The sequence below is a fragment of the Erpetoichthys calabaricus genome, chromosome 4 (assembly GCF_900747795.2).
Source record: "Erpetoichthys calabaricus chromosome 4, fErpCal1.3, whole genome shotgun sequence".
Taxonomy (NCBI): domain Eukaryota; kingdom Metazoa; phylum Chordata; class Cladistia; order Polypteriformes; family Polypteridae; genus Erpetoichthys; species Erpetoichthys calabaricus.
The window spans coordinates 107394947-107415101 of NC_041397.2; the positions used below are offsets into that span (position 1 = coordinate 107394947).

Consider the following 20155-nt stretch of genomic DNA (forward strand, 5'->3'; position numbering starts at 1 on the left):
TCTGAAGGGCACAAACCACGTTGGATTTCAGCCGTTAAACGCGCAAAAATGTCGGTACACCAGATAAATAAGCGCAACATATTATCAGTTGTATTGTATGCTTACAATACATATAGAAAAGTTAGGGCTTTGCTACAGGATACACCCTCCACAAGTTAAGGAAGTAAAAATAAAGGTATATATTTCTGTTTTATTTAAACCTTTTAAGTTCGTATGCATAGCCCCATTTGGCTGTTTTAGTTTTTTTTTTTTTCTTTCTTCAGTAATATTTAATCTCCTTAAAGAAAAACAACATATGCATTTTACTTTTTTTGTATCTCTTTAGTAATATTTTAGTGTAAAAGGATAACCAGTATTTAAACCTTTTATGTTACTTTATAAAGTTATTTTAAACAATGTTGAAAAATTAATAAGAAAGCTACATAATTTGGCAGCTGCTGCTTTAATTTTCAATGAAATGAAAAAAGCTCTCCAAGAGAAAACCTCAATGAAGAAGAAACAGTTTGCACTATCTAAAAAGGAGAAACCCTCATTTATAAAGGTTTGCTGCAGATGACTTAACTGAAAATAAATGAATAGTTCCTATGTGTATAATACATATTTATCTATTTGACTTATGCCTTTATTCCAGCAACTTGCAACATCTGAGGTACAATTTGTTACATTACTTTTGTTTTTTGCAGCACAGGCAGGTGAAGTGACTTCCTCAGGGTCACACAGTAGTGTCAGTACCAGGATTTGAACTGACAAGCTCCGGGTTTGCTGAAATATTACTGAAGAAAGAAAAAAAATGAAAACGGGCAAATGGGGCTATGCATACAAATGTCCATCCATCCATTATCCAACCCGCTATATCCTAAATACATGAGCCAATCCCTGCCAACACAGGGCACAAGGCAGGAAGCAAACCCCGGGCAAGGTGCCAGCCCACTGCAGGGCGCACACACCCACACACACGGGACAATTTAGAATCGCCAATGCACCTAACCTGCATGTCTTTGGACTGTGGGAGGAAACCGGAGTACCCGGATGAAACCCAGACAGACACGGGGAGAACATTCAAACTCCACGCAGGGAAGCGAACCCGGGTCTCCTAACTGGCACCTTTCACTGCGCCACCATGCTGCCCGCATACAAACTTAAAAGGTTTAAATAAAACAGAAATATATACCTTTATTTTTACTTCCTTAACTTGTGGAGGGTGTATCCTGTAGCAAAGCCCTAACTTTTTTCATGAAAGCCCCTTTCAGTCAATAAGCCTTAAAAACAGGTGTAAAGCTAAACTTGCAGCACCGCTATTCAATTACACTTGCCTAACGCCTCTCCTAAGGGGAGATACTATGGGATCTGGGCATCAGTCAAAGCACCAATCACAGGCCCGATTAGAAAGCGGGAAGCTGTGATTTGTCGTCTCCCTCCCATGTAACAATCACAGCCCGTGTTACAACTCACTATGTATGTATGTATATATGTATATGTGTGTGTGTATGTATGTGTATATATATGTTGATATGTGTATATATATATATATATATATATATATGTATATATATATGTGGATGTGTATATGTAGATATGTATATATGTATATGTATATATATGTTTACATAACCTCTTTAACACACTACTTCTCCGCTGCGAAGCGCGGGTATTGTGCTAGTCTAAATATATAACGCAGATTTTTTGCTGCTTCGCGGGATTCTGCAGACAATGGGTCTTTTTACTTCTGATACATGCTTCCTCAGTTGGTTTGCCCAGTTGAATTCATACAAGGGACGCTATTGGCGGATGGCTGAGAAGCTACCCAATCAGAGCACACAGTTAAGTTCCTGTGTGCTGACTGGCTCAGCGACGGAGCACAGAATTCAATTCCGCTGCGTTAACCAGGAAGTCTCGTCTCGCTCATTCAGCATCAACGTGCTCCTGCTACTGCTTCAGGGACCGTGCCAAAGCGCCAACAGAAGATGCTAATGATTTCTGAAAAGGTAAAAGTTTTGGATATGTTGAAGGAAGGGAACAGCTACACCACTGCAGGACGCCATTACGGAATCAATGAGTCCACGATTCTTTTTTATTTAAAAAGGAGGAAAAGAATATAAGATCTATGGCTGCAGTGTCCTTTAACCAGGGCGCAAAACGAGTTGTAAGTGGACGTAATAAGGCAGTAGTCCGGAATGAATCTGCTTTAGGGATCTGGATTGAAGACTGCCAGAAGAACAACTGCGGTGCTACACAGTCACCTGAAGAGGCTCCTTTAGAAGAGCTGTAACGCTCTCCTTTGTTGTGCAGTAAAATTAAACTCATCGTTATCGGACAAGTCGCCGTGTCATTGTTGGTGAGAAACATAATTAATTTTCTACGTACAGTACTTATTACATGTACATAGTTTAGTATCACTGCACACACATTTTATTGTATACAATTTTTCTTGCATTGTACGTATTTATTGCTGGTGGCCTGCCTGTCGTAATGGCTGTAACATATGTGATATCGGAGACGCTCGATATCTTTAAAATAATATTTAGGTTTTACTGTATATAAACTGTGTTTACATACATAATTTCAATGAATCTTACCTAATATCTAAGAGAATACAAAGGGTTTATACTGTATAATTGTGCGGGAAATGTTTATAAGAGTGTGGGTGAGTTTATAAGGGCTTAAAATATATAAAAATAACCATATGAACATATGGTTTTTACTTCGCGGATTTTCACCTTTCGCGGGGGGTTCTGGAACACAACCCCCACGATCGAGGAGGGATTACTGTATTTTGGCTGAGGACCACCCCTCTTTCTCTTAAGGAAATGTTGCTGAGCCCCTTTGATATTTAATTATAATGCTGATAGAGCTGGCTTCTACAAATATAAACAACATGCAGTACTGGTGAACTATTTTTTGCTTTTTTTGGGATAAATCAATACAAGTCAAGTTGTTTTACACCTATTTTACTTCCCCCTGACTTCTGTTGTAATTGCTGTTTCACATGGCTTGCACTCAAGTGTTATCCAAGGACCTTTAATACTATTATGGCCTGCTAGGTCCCTCCGCCTGCAGTGTAAAAATTTTCAGATGGTTCTTGCCCTCTTGACTTCTTCTAGCAATCTCTTGTATCACCTTGTCTATAGATTTAGATTATTCATTTATGATTCAAATATGTTTGTCATGGCCATGTTTAGGATGTCATCTATCTCGTCTGCCTGTGCTCATTTGAATTTATCTTGTATCCTTTTTAAAAACATTTATTATTCTTATTTTACCGCATGGCCTTACAACTGTGAATTTAAACAAAGTTAAACCAAAAGTTAATTAAGCTTGTCATTGGCCATCTTCCATTACCCTCCCCTACATACATAACAGATATTATTAAAGCCACTGACAGCCATTCAAGGTCAAGGTGAATTTAATGCCTGTATTCTTATCTACAAGCTCATTGGTGCTCCTATACAGGTGAAAATATGGCAAAAATCCCACTAAAGCTAATAAATGTAAAAAATTCTGTCCCTAACTCATTATTTACATCTAAAAACTGTGATGTAGAAGATGTTTCAGTCAAACTTATACTAAGGTCACAAGCATATTTCAGAAAGAAGAAATAATCAAAATGTCACAATTACATAGTACACATTCTGTTCATTAGTCGACTGACAAAGCAGTGTCATACCATGGTCTAGTTTTTAGATGTACTGTATATTGTGATTCTGCTGGAAAGAAATTTTGACTGTAAAAATGCCTTCTGTATAATCAGGTCATTGTTAAAGAGAACAGAATATTTAACTTTTATTTTCCCCAGTTTTCCTTCTTGTAGCTGATGTTACATCACATCAGATGCTTTTCTCTTTATTCAGGCTTGAAAGCCAAAGCATTTCCTTATAGCTGGTAACCTGCTGATAATGCACAAATATATTTCCATCTTTATGTAATAAACTTTTCAGCATCTTCTAGCTAATTAAGCAATGCAGAGCAACCTTAAGGGACCTGTTTTCCACTGGTTAGAAAGCTGGCAAAGGAAATGTGCAAGGAAGGGAATCCTCATGATGTCACATAAATAATAAAGGGAGGGTCATAAATATGGGAGGAGTAAGTGTCTGTACTGGGGGTGGGGGGGTGGGGGGCTGTGCTCTGATGACATCACCACATCAGCTTGAAGCCTGAAGTTTCCCAGAGCTGCTTTGCCGTGCGTAGCAGAGCAGAAGAAAGAAATGCATGAGGGAGAGAACAAGGGAAGCTGCCAGCTTCTTTCTGTCTTGTCACAACTTCTCTTATCTTCATATGAGGTGTCATTTTAGGAAAACACCAAGAGGTAATTAAATATCTATTTAAAAAATTTGACTGTGTATTGTGAACACAATACAAAAGGTCGAGTAATCATTTGCTTTTTGTTTTCAGTGGAAATGAGGAAAGAATAAAACAAAGGTCTTTGCATTTGTTTTTTGAGACAGGTACATGGGCAAAGATAAATAATATCTGTTTGTGAAGATCCTTGGTATTGTTGTAATATATTACACATTTATTTCCTTTGTGTGATTAGCTTCACAGAAAGTGGGTCTGCAGTTTGGTGAGGATTGGAGCAATGAGAATTAGAACAATCACTTAGTAACATGACTGCTGGAAAAAAAATATTTTAAAAAACTGTTGCTATATAGAATGGAATAATATAAAAAATAAATGTGTATGTGAATGTATTTATTCTGGTTATATGTATAATTTTTATGCTGTTTTATAATGAGGAATTTTCTAAAAATGCTACATTGTATTTAGTTATTATGTGATATTTTTTCTGATCATAGTAATTGACCAAAATGGTGGTCGTAATGTTCAAGAGGAATTTGCTAGTTGGTTTAAGACTGAAATGTCTCAATATCTTTATTTAGTTTATATAATTTAGTTATCTGTGAAACCTTACATTAATTCAGTTCTAACTGTATTAAGTAGAATAGCAGTATTGAAGTAGTATTGCTCCTTATTTTTTAGATTTATTTTTCACCATGGATAGCTAAAATCAGTTTGTTTTGCATGTATAAATGTTTTAGCCAGTTGCAGTAGTGATATATTTTGTCTGCAAAAACATGAAAAATTGTGCTGCTAATGCTGCATGCATACATTGAGTGGTATTAGAAATATCCAAAAAAAAAAGAAAGAAATGCAGAACATAAGACATCCCAGAAGGCCATTTGATTATAATGAGGTACAGACCTGGGAAGCAGCAGCTGGATCAGGTAACGTGCTGAAATACCCTGGGGGATGGCTTACAGTGGTTTGTCATACCAACTATAGGCAATGTGAGTGACTAGCTGAAAGTGTTAAGACTGTATATGATCAGTGTTGACAATGCAGTAGAAGTGAAAATTAACTCAGGAACTCCAGACACGTGGACACATCTTGACATTTTAGCAGTCACGTGGCAGTGACAGTAGGAGTAACAAGAAACGCTGAAGTGAAAGATACCTTGAGGCCAATGTAACTGCTATTACTGTCTGCCAGCAGACTTGTCTGTTGTGGACATGTAGTGGTATCTGCTTTTATATATTTAGTGGGTAGTCAGTTGTTATCAGCAGTTTATTTAATTGACAATGTATCCCACCAGGTATAAAGACTACTTATGTAATTAATAAGGACATAGTACAGCTTTCTACAATATTGCTTTTGGACTAATCGGTTGCCTGTGTATCCCTTACCTAATAATGTATATGATAACTGATGCATGATTATTTTAAGCCCTTTTTGATTTAATTTTTCTTCATTGACTTGCATGATTAGATTTTTTGTCTAAATTGGTGATTTAATTTTAGCAATTTTTCTTTTTTTTTTGTTAAAATCTGCTTCTTGCATTCATTTAATAGTCTAAGTAATACATAGACAACATATACAACATCTTGCTTATTACTTACTGAACTGGGCTGTAAACCAGTAGTATACTGTTGATCTCACTATGGACTTGCTGTGTATCTTAATGCTATTCAAAAGCTGCAATTTTAGAAGTGTGTAAATAATTATATTCCCTATTTCTTTGATTCTTTATTTAATTGTCTTACTTGATGTGCAATGGCTACATTATTAAATACAGAAATAGTTTGATTCAATTAATTATTAAAACTTGGTGGTGATTAATCCTAATTTTGAAATACACTGCTGTCATTGCTGATTACTGTGGTACACTCCCTTATATCACCTTAATAGTAATTTTATCACCAGCAGTCAGCAGTTGCAAAGGGCCATTATAATTACATTTGTGCTGGAATTTTCATTTCTCAGCACTTATAATTTGCTGTCTGTACATGATGGTTATGAGTACTGCAGCTCTCACTGAGTCTCACAACATACTAAAATGATCTAGCAGCTCTCTTTATCTTGGTAAAATTGCAACTTAAAATATTTTCAACTTGAAAGATTTGTGGGTTGTGTTATAAGTGAATATATTTCAAAGTTATTGCAGTTTAAAATATTTTACACACTAAGGAATTACAGTTTACAATTTCAAAAAACAGGTTTCGTCTTCCATTTGTCACATTAAACAGAAAGTTTTTTTGTTGTTTATTTATAACCTAATGAGTTTGGTTAATTTTGAATCATTGATTTAAATAATGCAGGTGATATGGTTAAGTAGCTGGCGCTGATCCCTCGTAGATTCAACATACAAGTTTACTTCCTAGTCCACTTCCTTTATAAATAAAGAATCTGTGAGTACTTCAGTTTCCTTACACAACTCTAAGATGCACTTGTTAGGTTAATACTGTTTGTAATTTGTTCCAGTTTTAGCGAGTGTGTCTATATTAGAATGACTTGCAATTGATTGGCAGTCCAGACAGGGTTGATTCCTGGCTTATGTCTGATGTTGCTGAAATAGGCTCCAGCTTCCTGCATTGTACAAATTGGATAAAATAATTAGAAACATGGATAGATTAGACTAAAGCCTAAAGATTAGACATTTAGACTAAAGTGTATTTGTGTTTTTTTTGGCTATCCTTTTGTTTCCCTGTTGATCAACTACAAAATGTTATTTTTTTACAAATGCTGATTTTATTTTCCTTGGTTTGTTGTTTAAATAGCTTATAAATTATATTCTTATTTTTACAAATATTATTTAAAAAATGTAAAAGCAATATTTCTAGAAAGGAAAAAAATGTTACATTTTAATGTTTCTTGTAAAAGTCATGATATTGGAATCTTGAAGCTAGCAGCTCTACTTTCTGCATGAACATGTTCATAGAGCTGGTAATGTTGATTACTGTATTGTGTTTTCCTTGCATCTTCAAATTAAGCTCACTTAGCAAAGCAGTCTTGTTGTTTGAAAAACTTAATTTAAGAGTCCATTTTTTCCTCAAGCTTTTTTGTTATGAAAATTACTTTTGTAGAGTTACAGTGTCTTGTATCATAATGGCTATCCAGATTTCTGTCTGGCACTATTGGGCATGTTTGGAGAAAAAGTAGTAAATCTTCAGATTTGTATTTATTTATTACATTTTGATTTGTGACTGTTTTTTCTATTTATGTTCATGTTTCTCTTTCAGTTTAAAAACAGGTATACTGAGCCAGCTATTTAAACCAATCAGTTTGTTCTTTTCCAAATGAACTCTAGACTGATTTGTCTTTAGAAAGTGTTGTCTGGGGTTTTTCAGTTGCTATAGTAACATCATTACAACTATGAGACAGGATATGCTTTGTGCCAATCAGACTTTTAGGTCACATATCTTCATGATATAATATGGACAACAAAGATATGTCTCTAGATCATCCAGTTGACTGTGGCTGACCTGGAGATCACCTCTACTTTAGACTACTGGCACTTTTTCCCTTTCCTTACAATTTGCTATCAAGTCGGTAGAATTTTACCATGTGAGAATTTTACCATGTGTTCATTATGTGCCATTTTCTTTGAGACCTACCTTGTCTAATCTCCATGTATTATGTGTGATTTATACTGACCTTTCTGTTTTGTTCTGATGTTTGCATTTTGTTCTAATGCCCTTATAATTCCAATGCCAGTGGTTTAGAAAGTTTTATCACAGCTTTGATTTGTACAAGTTATCAAGTACACAAGTGGTTTCTTTCTTTTTCAAATCATGTTGTTTTTATTTTGCTCATTTTCCATGCTGTGATTGTGACTGAATTCCTTTTTTCAAGATCTGAATTGCTTGATTTTTCTTCAGTTTTTCCAGTTCTTGCAACTTCATGTTAACTGCAAACACAGACAACAAGGGGCATAGCAACAGGTAAATTCCAGTACTATGCATGTACAATACTTTTTTTATGTACAGAATTAATCTGACAGATAAGAAATACTTGGCAAATTCTTCAAGTATTTGTGTTTGCCTGAAATTGGGGTGTTTGATCGGCACAGAGGGAGTAGTTGCATTTAGAAATTTATATTATAGCTTGCACTGGAAAACTATGCAACCCTTGCTAGAATTGCACAGTATACCAGTGCTAAACTAGTACAGCATTTCTGTATTTTCAGTACCAGAATTAAACAGACACAAGTAAGAATAGATGTGGAAAAGCATGCTTTAATGAGATTGGGGGGATTGAAGAGTGTTGAAGTTCAATACTTTACAGGTGATCTTATTACTTTGCCACAAACTGAATGATCTAAAAGAAAAGAGGAGTGGAGTGCAAAGATTCCATGCCATACCAAGGATGCAGAGTAAGATTGGGGTTCAGGAGTGGAGGATGAAAGGTTGGGAGCTATTTCCTTCTGAGCCGTTTTGGGACTGAAGTCTAAAAGCTGGTACTGAAGTTTAAAATTTTAGTTCCGATCCAACATGGCATCTTGCCTAATTGTATGTGCTTTCAGTTACAGTATGTAGTTTTTACAGTGAATGCTAGTAGACTGTTGATTAAAGTATTATACTTTATTGATAAACACCATTTTTGTAATACTCTTTCATTTATTTCTTAAAGAAGTGTGGGCAACACAGATTACTTTTTGCTCAATATATTACCTGTTTTTTTGCCACCTTTGCCAGTGGTGTAAAGATATGTTGACTCTATACATTTTCAGAATAGCTTGAATGCAGTGATATTTGTGAGTTTTCAAGCATGATCTGATTGTCGGTTATTGAAACAATTCAATCAAAAGTATTTTTCTTCACCCATTCTTGTTGCATTTGGTTACTAATCTTGCTTAATGACCCAGCTGTACTTGGCTTGAAATTTTCTTGTGGAATCCTCTGATAAGGAATGAAATTTTTTTTTTTTTTCCAGTGATGTGTAGTCTTACAGGTCCTAGATACAGAAATGCATCTCTATATAGTGACACTGCACTAACCACCATTCTTCACTTTTGGTTTTAGGTTCTTACTTTGGAATAGCATGTTAGCTTTTCTTCAGCCATGCATATATAAACATAAGCCAAAATATTCTATGTTTGATTCCTTTGTGCATTGATAACTGATTTGGAATGCTTGAGAATCTATTTATTGGAAATTTGAGAAAAGTACTAATTTTCTTATTGGTAAACAATGGTTGGTGCCTTGGTATTATAGTATAAATTCCAATTTTTAGTTTGACAGAACTGATTTGTCTGTGGTTTCGTTGAGCCCAAAACTGTGGAAAAATCTCTGTAGTAGTTGCCAGGCTTGTCAGACATCAACATTTTTTTCTGTAAGTTTCACTAATTTCCCATATTGTGGCATTATATAACTGTAGAACCTGTCAGTTTACTCATGTTTATGTCTTGACTAGCAGCAGCAGCAGCAACCGGTGTTGCCCGGATGTGGTAATGCGCGAACTCAAGCTTAACCAATTTAGGTTGAAGTATCGCTCAACCGGAACTTTTCTGCTTCTAAAAGTAAAAGTGAGCCAGCTTAAAAAAATGGAGCTTACCATGATGCATTGCAGGTACTGCCGCAGGAACGCGGAACCATCTCAGCAGTTGTGCACTGTGAGGAGCGGTGGATCTGAGCAAACGTGGAGCCCTATAATGGCTAGCACGAGTGTTCCCAGAGCCTACCATTCGCAGGCGGTTTAAAGTGCGACAAGCCTGGAAGAGAAAGTTAGCATCTGCATTTGTAATTGAGGTTGAGTAAGAGATAGGGATCCCGTATTCTAAGTAAATAAAGTTTACTTACTGGTTCAACAGCAACTGGCGTCCTTGAGCTGGGCATAGCCGTTGGCCATCTGTCGGGTTTACATGCATGCAACCGTCAGGGGTCTGATTTTAAATAGAAAGGTTCCTGGGGTGTATCACGGCAGCATCTATCTAGATAGGTGCGTGGGGTAGAAAGGGTTGGCATGTTGGCTGGATAAAATTTCCGGTTATATTTAAGGAGTGGCCGGCCAACTCTTCTTTTCTAATGGCTATTAATGAAATAACTACAATGACAAGTATAAGTAGGAATGTAAATTAATCAGATTAATAATACATTTAAAGAACATACCATAAACGTTTGGAAGCATTACACAATTGCTATACTCAAAAAATGTACATCAAGTCAAAAAAGTTTATTGTAATCAAACAAGTGAAAATAATAAAATAAGTGAAACATTAAAAACAAACACAGTGGAAAAAATATATGATATTACAATGATACAAATAGGTAAACATATATTTACAAATTAGTGGTATTAACCTGGTTTTGCCAAGTAAATTTCCTAAGACAGTGGGCCTTGGTTATAATGTTGAGGGTTAATCAGATGTATCATAAGTACTATGGAAGTAGCCGAGCATTTTCTGTAAATAATATTTGTATTTTTTACACCCAGGGACTAATATTGTGAGTGCACTGAAACTCCTTACCCTTGAATATCCCATACCTTATCGTATAAATTTCTAAGTCCGCTTAATCCTGAGCAGAGTCATGAGACTTTAACCCAGCAAGCACAGGGCACAAGTCAGGAACAGTCCTTGGACAGGGCACCAGCCCATCACATGGTGAACACATTCACATACCACGGCCAGTTTAGTGCCACCAATATACCTAACCTGCTTGTCTTTGCACAGTGGGTTGAAACTGTAGCACCCAGGGGAGAAAACATGCAAACTCCACGAAGGAAGGCCACAGAGTGTTAACCCCGGTCTACTTACTGCGGCAGCAGTGCTACCACTGCACCACCATGCTGCCTACTCTTGAACATGCTACATACAATTGTACAGTATATGAGTTAATGTTTCCTGCTGTAGATCAGTTCTTGCTTTTCCTAGTGTTTTGGCTTATGCTGATAGTAATTGCAAAATACAATTTTCAAGGAAAATGTTTTCTTTTGTGTTCAAACAGGTAATTAGTAGGAATAATAGGAGTTTTGGGTATAAATATAATTTCACCTGTAGCAGAACCTGTGAAATTCGTAGCTTCAGTCAGATTTGTAATCTTGTACCATTACAAAGGTTTGGAGGGTTTACATCAAAAGCAAAAATGTGTCCCATAGAATGAACTTAAAATTTTAAGCATTGTACAAAAAATTCAAGTAAAAAGAAATAACATGAAGACCTATGTACAATGTCCATCTCCTTTTTCTGCTATCTGTGGGGAGGCCCTTTAGAGAGCTGTGCAAGCATTTAAACTGGCCAAGGCATGCTGTCACTCATGACTTGTGTTGTACCCAGGGCTTGAAGAATGCTGGCATACCGTACTGGCAGTTCTGTTTTTGTGGTTTGCAAATTGCAGCATAGTAGCACATTGCGCACTGACATCTAAAGTGACACCCCAGTTCTCTGCAGTGTTTCGTGTGTTTTACCACCAAGCTCCCTGTTCTTTGAAGTTCATGTACATAAGTGTGCTATACTATCCAATCTGGCTTGAACTTGAATATATTTTATAATGCATTGTGAGGAGTAAGAAGAAGCTGACAAAAAAAGAGAACTGTGTGTACCCAAAGAGGCTACTTGCTATACAAGTCTTTTTTAAGTTTTGCCTAACTTTTTCTTCGTACATGTTCACATCACATTTTCTATGCAGCTGGCCACCTCATCTCTTTCTCCTGTGCAGGGGCAGCTGCCCTTTTTTATTCACTGCAAGCTCTATTTCTCCGCACACATTCAGCATCAGCTTGAACAGTGCCGCTGTTCTACTTGTGGCATTCATTTGCATGATCTGCATTCGTCATTTCTTTGTGTGATTACAACTGATGCAAAAAAGGATATGCTGCTTAAGAATTGTTACTGCTTTATTACAGACAGATTATTTAGAAATAAAAAATACTTGTTGGCTAATTTTCTTTTTTGTACAACATCACCAAATTTCAAGCTCGCCAACCCCTGGTGTTGGGTAACCCCGAAATACATTATTGATGTCATCTTCTGTGCGAATTTTGGAATCATCATCAAGTATTATTACTATATGGGCATGCGGCAAACCTCTCTTCTGAAACTCGATAACGTGGATAATGGCTTTAACAGTCCCAAATAGAGATCTATTTTTGATATCTTCCAGCAGGTTATTTAGTTTAAGTCTAAAGACTCTTGCAACTAAATCAGGACGATGTTCAGTATCAAGTTTTGGAAAACAAATGTCTATGCGTTGAAAGATAGGTTTGTTGGTTCCATCAAGACGTAAATGCAGGACAATATCACGGTCAAATTGAGGCTCACCATCTTTACTTTGAAAGACAATTGCAACTTCATTAACGATGGGACGATTGTATCGTCTTGGATCTTGTTCTTGGTCCTTTATTAACACTAAAGCAATTGTAGTTGGCGCTACACCTTCTGCTTCTGCTTTTGTATTGGCCTCTCTTTCAACCTCATGTAGCATTTTTATAGACTTAGCTAATGGGTGATTGTTTATGACTTCAGCGACGTTTCTCATTATCAGCTCTGTGCATTGCTTGTTTTCAGGAAGGTTCATTCGTTGATAGATTGCGTCATCTGGATCTAACACGTAGATCTGTGCATATTTGCGTTCATGATTTGGTTCAGGGTGCACTGTTCCAATCCGATGTAATATTTGTCCACATACGCGAAAGCAGTATGGGCCATTGCCAGCTGGTGGCCTGATATTTACCCCGGTAGATGCAAAAGCAAATGAACTATTGTAGGATCTAATGCAGTCCATAAAGTTTTTACTTTCAGGTACATTGTTAGTTAGAAGCTTCCGTAGATATTCAGGATATTCATCTAAAGGAGGCAGTCTAACCTGACCCTTTTGACAACAACGTGTAAACTCATTAGTTGTATTGGCCAGTTGTTTCTTCAGAGAAGTTAAGTGAATGACAATGACAGCTAATGATATTCATTAATCCTAATGAATGTTCATTAATAGTGGACTCATTACAGAATGCGTTGTCAGCTAATTGGCGGAATTGTTTAGCGGCTGTTTGTCGTTCCTTTCTTTGCCATTTATCTATTGCCTCTGCTGTTTGAGAGGTGCATTGTAGGCGCCTGCATTCATTAATTGTATTCAGGCAGACTCGTTTCTGTATGTCCATTAGTTGAGATGTTTTGTTTTGGAGCCGTGACTCCTTTGGTTGCGTTGTTTGAGAAGTGCATAGCTCCAAGTAATGCCAATTGTCTGCGTATTTCAAACTGGACTGAACAATAGCTGAACGCTTGGCATATGGAACAATAGCTAAGCACTGTCGAAAATCTCCTCCTAATAACAGTACTTTTCCTCCAAATGGAATATTAGTATTCATTAACATTTGTCGGCGCCTACATTTATTTTTTTTTATCCATGCGGGCTCGTTTTTGTATCTCCGTTAGTTGAGCTGGATCGTTTTGGAGCCGTGACTGTGACTCCATTAGTTATCCGTTGTCTACCGTTAGTAATATGGATAATTGCACTTACTGTTAATACGGAGCGTTTTCTGTGGTTGTACTGTTAATGCATCACTGTAATGTGATTCACATATGCTATATGATTTAGACGTGTGAGGATGCCATACATTTAATACGGAGAGTTCGTTTATTTTTACTACCCGGACCATGCTGTGTAGTGTGGACGTTTAGTTCAGAAGCGAGCTGTAGGCGCCTGCACCTTTCGTACTTTCTCACCGCCTTCCGTACTGTCTTTGTGTACCTTTGCGGACTCCGTAGTGTCTTCCGTTTGACTCTGGGGTGCAGTGCAGAATCCTCTTTTCTGTGTGGCTGTGTCGTTAATCGTTAGCTATGGGCGCGTTGTTGCTTCATGTCTTATTTACATTAGTTGAGCTCTTTCGTTTTTGAGCCGTGACTCCTTCATCCGCGGTGGATTAGACTTCGCTTGTGGTTTATGAGACACGTGCTGTAAGCGCCTGCGCACTATGTCTCCTGGGTCCATCGCCGTGTACCTGCGTCCGTGCCTTCCGGTTTACCATTCTCGGTTAGTAATATGGATATATATATATATATATATATATATATATATATATATATATATATGTATATATATATATATATGTATATATATATGTGTATATATATATATATATATATATATATATATATATGTATATATATATATATATATATATATATATGTATATATATATAATTATTTATTTATTTTCACTACGGGGTTCACCCCCGGCCTGTGCTATGTGCCAGTCACTTCGCGTCTCTGCCACTTGTGTTGTGAGGAGGGGGGGCTGAACACACCCCAAGGAGATGTGGTCACTCCTTTGAAACCCCCTCTTAAATGGATACAATGGGAAACAAATACGTTTTTTTTTTTACCTCCTCTTTGCGCGATCATCTGCTGGCTTGCTACTGCTGCCGTGCCGCGTGATCTGCATCTCACGCAGTGCTTTGAACATTTAAAAGCCTGTACAGCAGCTGTCCCACTCTTTGTGTTGTATTTCCGGCCCTGGGTATGTTTAAATCTCTTGGCACAAAGTCTCGTCTCATAAAAACATCACATAAAATTGTTGCACAAAATCGCTGCACTTTTAGGCTTAGGATTTTATATATAGAGAGTAGATACACGTACATACACATACACTTACTGGCCACTTTATTAGGTACACCTTGCTAGCACCAGGTTGGACCCCCTTTTGCCTTCAGAACTGCCATAATTCATTGTGGTATAGATCCAACAAGGTGTTGGGAAACATTCCTCAGAGATTTTAGTCCCTATTGACATGATAGCATTGCACAGTTGCAGCAAAGTTGTCAGCTGCATCTCCTGTTTCACCACATCCCAAACGTCCTCCTATTGAAATGAGATCTGGTGACTGTGGAGGCCATTTGAGTAAGTGAACTCATTATCATGTTCAAAAAACCAGTTTGGGATGATTTGAGCTTTGTGACATGGTGCGTTTTCCTGCTAGAAGCAGCCATCAGAAGATTGGGTACACTGTGGTCATCAACAATACTCAGGTAGGCTGTGACATTTAAACAATGCTTAAGTTGGTACTAGGGGGGCCCAAAATGTGCAAAAAAATATCCCCCAAACAATTACATCACCAACTGCCTGAACCACTGATACAAGACAGGATAGATCTATGCTTTTTATGTTGTTGATGCCAAATTCTGACCCTAACGATCTGAATGTCACAGCAGAAATTGAGACTCATCAGATCAGACAAAATTTCTCCAATCTTCTGTTGTCCAACTTTGGTGAGCCCGTGAAAATTGTAGCCTCAGTCGCTTGCTCTTAGCTGATAGGATTGGCACCCAGTTTGGATTCTTGCTGCTATAGCCCATCTGCTTCAAGGTTCGACGTGTTGTTCATATAGAGATGCTCTTCTCCATCTCTTGTTTGTAATGAGTGGTTATTTGAGTTACTGTTGCCTTTCTATCAGCCTGGCCATTCTCCTCTGACCTCTTGCATCAACAAGGCATTTTAGCTCAGAGACCTGCCACTCACTGGACATTTTCTTTTTTCAGACTATTTTCTGTAAACTGTAGAGATGGTTGTGCATGAAAGTCCCAGTTGATAACCAGTTTCTGAAATACTCAGACCAGCCAGTTTGGCACCAACAACCATACCATGTTCATAGTCACTTAAATCAACTGTGTTCCCCATTGTGATGCTCGGTTTGAACTTCAGCAGGTTCTCTGACAGTGAATTAAATTGCTGCTATGTGATTGGCTGATTAGATAATAATGTAGCTGGTGTGTACAGTACACAGTGTGTATATTTATGTATGTGTGTGTATATATATATATATATATATATATATATATAATATATATATATATATATATATATATATATATATATATATATAGTGGTGGGCTGGCGCCCTGCCCAGGGTTTGTTTCTTGCCTTGCGCCCTGTGTTGGCTGGGATTGGTTCCAGCAGACCCCCATGACCCTGTAGTTAGAATGTAGCAGGTTGGATAACGGATGGATGTGTGTGTGTATGTGTGTATATATATATATATATATATATATATATATATATATATATAATATACACACACACACAAAGACATAAAAACATACATGTAAGTGAAAATGGCGGAACATACATAAGTGAAAACAAGTAAGGCAAGGGAGTTAAAAAAAAAAAAAATATATATATATATATATATACAGGTGCATCCAGAAAGTATTCACAGCGCATCACTTTTTCCACATTTTGTTATGTTACAGACTTATTCCAACATGGATTAAATTCATTTTTTTCCTCAGAATTCTGCACACAACACCCCATAATGACAACGTGAAAAAAGTTTACTTGAGGTTTTTGCAAATTTATTAAAAATAAAGAAACTGAGAAAGCACATGTACATAAGTATGGTGAAAAGTGAAAGTTTGGTGAAAGTGAAATCCATATTCGCTGTCACGCTTGGGTGACAGAGTTGCATAAATACACAGGAGATTTTAGAGACAGAAACATTATTGAAACGCTTCAAACAAGCACAAATCTCTTTCAGGAGTGAATTGAGCTGCGTGTGTAGTTGGAGAGGACAGTTCCATCTCTCATTTAAAAGAATAGAAAATCTTCCTCTTTATGGGGTGCGCTGCAGGAGCTGGACCCCCAACAGGAGCAGAGGATGTCTGGGGAAGAAGAGAGACAAGGCAGTGAGACAAAAGGACAGCTGCTGTACAGGCTTTTAAGTGTTGGAAGCAGCATGCGAGAAGCAGATCACACGGCACCGCAGTGGCAGCAGCAGCAGCAAATCGAGCAAAGAGGAGGTAAAAAAAACCAAACTATTTGTTTCCTATTGTATCACCATTTAAGAGGGGGTTTCGGAGGAGCAACCGCGTCTCCTTGGGGTGCATTCAGCCCCTTTCTTCACAACACGAGCGGCAAAGCCCCCTAGTATATATTTAATATAAAAAAATACAAAAACTTAAAAAAACAACCATAATACTGTCCAAATAATGTTGTAAACTGTGGAAAAAATTATCTTCAATATCAATACAGGTTTTAGCAAAATGAGAAATTAAAAAGTACCCTGACTTCAAATTCCCACGTGTGCATAATTTGCAGAAATCTTGGAACAAGATCAAGCCTGCAGTGTTTAAAACAAAGAGCAAATGCACTTCAAGGGGTTACTTGATTAACCTAGTAATTAATGACAGATATTTTCAGGTAAATGTGACCATACTGGTTCAGAAAGGTTATGTAGCAGCCAAGTTTTCAGTTTACAAGTCACGGATAGTTACTGTACTGTAAGCAACAGCTTTCAAATTAGGAAAAACAAATACTGTTAAATTTATAGTATCGTTGCATAACAATCATAATGTAAATCATGTTATATAGAAAGAGGTGCTATGAATATGATTGAAATTTCAATATATGTATCCATTTAACAAAATTCCTTCACGCTTCTCATCCTGCCCATCTTCAGATTTTGCAAGTGAAGGATACTTTAATGGTTTTTATTCTTTTCTCTTTGGAAGATAATTGACACTGGTGCACCCACATCCATGTACATAAGGAAGGTTTCAGATGTACTATAACAGTGGACAGTACCAAAATGACATCACAGTTAGTATGTTCTTCTCCCTCATATTGCTTATTCTGAAGGGTTAAGCTCTACTGCTGCTTCCAAGAAAACTAAAATGGAAAAAATAACAGGCTTAACTCTAAGGGCCCAGTGGTACACAAAGAAACTGGAGGTGATATATTTGTAACACGTCATAAATTATTTGGAGACATGAAGATGCTTCTCCTTGTTAAATTAGACAACCACAGCTTTCCGATGATATACCTCACCTTTCTGCATGCTGTTAGCCCTCTACTGAAATCGCAATTTTGAGAAGGCCATTTCCCACTTCCTGGGACAGCCTACATCATATTTTAATAGTGTGACTGTCAGTTTTTCATTAAATCAAAGAAGTAAAATTATTTGCATGCTACTTACAAATGTACAGTTTTATTTTGAGTGCAAATTTTGTCCAAAAGCAAAACAAGAAACTTGATGTTATAGATTATTATGTATGGATGCACTATAATTGTGGCAATGTTTCCAATTATTTTTATTTTTTGTTGAATTAGACATGATAAGTGTGCTTATTTTATAGACTAGTTGTAATTGAGAAGTATATTTATGAATGAAATGTTGTGCGTCTCTTGAAGAAAAATAAAAAAAAATACATTAAACTGAGCATCTGAATTCTCTGTGCATTGTGGCAAAGGTAAAGTATTTATTGGATTAACAAATACCTCTAAAAGGCTATATGAATAATTGAATGCTGTGTTTATTTGTGATAATAAACTGTGTCTTTCACTGAGATGGTAAGCAGAGTCTTTCAACAGTTATAAAAAAAAATCAGCCATTTCCAGGACTAGAATGTTTGTTGAATTTCACTACAGCAACACCTTTATATAAAATCTTAGATGAATTTCTCCTTGTGTGTTTATTCATCATTTCAGATGGTTAAGAAAGAACTGCTTAATTTAAAAAAAATGAGTCCTAATGTCATCAGTGCTTCCTGAAAAGAGTTTAGTGTCACATAACTCCTTGATTATAAATTGCTTCATTAATTATCCTGATATAAGGCAGTCAGTCAGTGAAGTTCAGAGGAATTAGAGCATGACATCAGAATAAAATAATAAAATACTTCCATTCTGCTTATTATGCAGGCTGCTTTTAAATCCACAAACAGAAAAAAGAGCCTAATTAAGACAGGGTGTCTATGATAAGGTAAAATTTGCTTCTGAAGAAACACACAATAGGAGGGAAAAAAAACAGCTGTTACTCTGCTGTTCCAGAATAGATTTTGACACACTTACTTAACACTAGAATCCTTGAAGCCTACGAAAAATCTTGTAATCCCGGGCCACCTTAAATTCCTTGGCACCTATCCATCAGCATCTTTTGTTTTGCAAATGTGTCGATCACCACAAGCAGCCTTCTTTCCCATCCACCTTCCCCCCACACTGCCACAAGGTACAGGGTATACATATGTACAGGGTAAATAATATATCGTTATTTGGAACATATGCATTTTATTTAGGAAAAGATAACTTATATAATGTGTGATAGCAGCTTCCACCTGCAGCTATAGACACTTTAGTACGCGAGCAATTGTACCGAGAATGCAGTCAAACTACTTCTTTTTGGGTACATACACCATCAGCATGGCACTGCCAGATTTAAACACTAGCATGGAGAGTTGCTTGTGTATTGAAGTGTCTATAAGTGTCTGTCTCGCAGGTGGAAGCTGCTGTCGCACTTTACGTACAGTAACTGACCTTTTCCTTAATAAGGAGTGGCATTGCACATGTACTTTGTCAGCATGCCCGTTTCGATCAAACGCAGGAAGCTCTGCAGTCTATTTGTGACTTTACACTGTAGGAAGATAAGTAAATAGATCAAGGTAAATAGGTAAATAACATTCAATGTGGCTTTTATATACAGTAAGTAACATATGCATGTTTTTCATATAGTCCATCACAAAACATAATCACAAACAGACCTTGGAGAGTTCTGTAGGACCTACTGTTTCGTTGAAGGACATGTGTGGGGTATATTCAGTGGCAGAATGGTGCCCAGCCTATTGCTGCATCCAAACGGTGCCATCTTTTGCCTTTACGCCTGGTGCAGCTGCACTGTTCTTATGTGTGAGTGGACGTTTCTTGCGGGCTTCTGTTCTCTTTCTCCGATGTAGAATCCTCATCCTCATCTGAGTTCACCTCTGTTATAGCAAGTCTTTATTTGAAAACTAACAGTGTCAGATTAGGAGGTGCATGAATGTGACTGACAGAATAAAACTGAATAAAAAAAGAAAAAAGCTAACCTTTACAAGTACCAGACATTTACACCGGCTGTTACAGACTCAAATTAATCGTATGTTTTTATTGTATAATAGTTAACAATAAGAGCAGCTTACTACTCAAAA

The 20155-nt window shown here is 37.0% G+C and overlaps 1 protein-coding gene across 3 annotated transcripts in view; it reads left to right on the forward strand.

Annotated features, from left to right (window-relative positions):
• Positions 1–20155, forward strand: part of dgkh (diacylglycerol kinase, eta) — a 482906-nt gene that overhangs the window by 284347 nt on the left and 178404 nt on the right. The window lies entirely within an intron of this gene.